This window comes from Octopus bimaculoides, chromosome 19 (assembly GCF_001194135.2).
Source record: "Octopus bimaculoides isolate UCB-OBI-ISO-001 chromosome 19, ASM119413v2, whole genome shotgun sequence".
NCBI lineage: Eukaryota > Metazoa > Mollusca > Cephalopoda > Octopoda > Octopodidae > Octopus > Octopus bimaculoides.
Window position 1 is genome coordinate 36,699,114 of NC_068999.1, and position 1,819 is coordinate 36,700,932.

Here is a 1,819-nt window from a genome sequence, read left to right on the forward strand (position 1 = left end):
GTGGTTGTGGTGGTGGTGGTGGTGGTGGTGGTGGTGGTGCCAATATCGATGACCATGTCGATGACGACGATTATGACGACGATGATGATGATGATGATTTCTGCCACGTGGTGACAGATGAGATGGCACTTGAAAGACAAGTTACAAAATCTGTGTAAAAATGACTGAAAACAAGGAAGCGGAAGAAAAGCTCTATGTGGTACATAATATTTTGCAATGTCTTTGGGCGGGAGGACTCTCACCTAGGGTTAATTAAGGATTACCAAAGATACAGGATTATCCTCGATACCAAAGGATAGGGCCATTTTCAGCTGTCATTTACCGGCTCTACAGTCGCATACTGAGAGTAGGCCCATTCATGGAGTCCTACTTGCCACTTTCACACACCTTTTGGCTAATCTACTGGATGAAAAGCCTGTTCCCCATTATATTGTGCCTAATGATGGTAATGATGGTTAGACAAAGGCTTAACAACCGTTTTAGCACGTAGCCATCGACAGATGAAAACTTCCCTGGCCAAAGAAAAACGGCGAAGCAGTCTTCACGAAGGACTCACCCGATGTCAGAGTGTGTCCTACATGCGACAACAGTTATTCAGCAAAACTTGAACAATCCAGTAGTGTCCGGACATGAGACGAGTGATGTTCTGAACAGTTTCTTGCTCTGTGTGCAACCCAAGCACTCCTGAGACTGTGGTGTTTACTCTGAACTAGTACTGCATGAAATTAGCAAGGACATTCAACCGTTTACAACTACAAAAGCGTCTTGGTTCTGCAAGTACTTTATGCGTCTTAATGACCGGTCTAGAAGACCAATGGCCAAAGACGATAAAGATGTGACCATCACTTTTTTTCCCTGTATAACTAAGTAGTGTAGTTGAGATTATATATTTCAATATGTCCACCAATTTTTATGAATCTAGTATGGTTTGAGCGAAAGTTAGCTGCTATTTCTTGTAAGTCGTGCCATGACGTAGAGACTCCTTCATAAGTACCTTCTTATTCGTGCTGTTGTTGTTGTTGTTGCTGCTGCTGCTGCTGCTGCTACTGCTGCTGCTACTGCTGCTGCCATTGCTGTTATTGATAATGATTGTACACTTAAAGGTGAAGCTTTTGTGTTCTCAAAAACACATTATATTGTCTACTGAAGAATAACTTTCACTTTAATTTGACAGGCTTTTAATTTACTTTCACTTAGCAAATTACATTTGCTTTGTTTCTTCCCATAAATTTGTTGTTTGTTTTTTTTTTTTTTAATTCTATAAATAAATTAAAAAATCAAGAGGAGAGAAAATACACAAATACAGAAAGAAAATGCACAAATAACAGAAAACATCTGGGTGTTTTTATTTGCTTGTTCTCGTTGCTTAGAGTGGGAAGGGGGCCGTTGTTCTTTGAATATCATAGAAACGTCACCGGTTAGGACATATTTTCTTTTAAACACATACAATCAACAGATGGATGTCTGTAATTCAAGATAAACTTAACTAATGAGAAAATGACGAAAGGAAAAACTCACTGAATATGTATTAAAATATTAATTAAGAATGTCAGGTGAGTATAACTGTTGGATTGTTAATACATTGACAAGGGAACAATTGGGAATACGATTCTAGAATTAAATAACATCGGTTTAGACTCAATGGACAAAAGGTGACACTGTAAAATAGAAGGACGAACAAAACAGAATACATGTATATATGTGTGAATGTATGTGTGCGTGGGTCTATGTGTGTGTTTGTGTGTGTTGTGTGAGTGTGTATAGGCATATATATATATATATATATATATATATATATATATATATATATATATATATA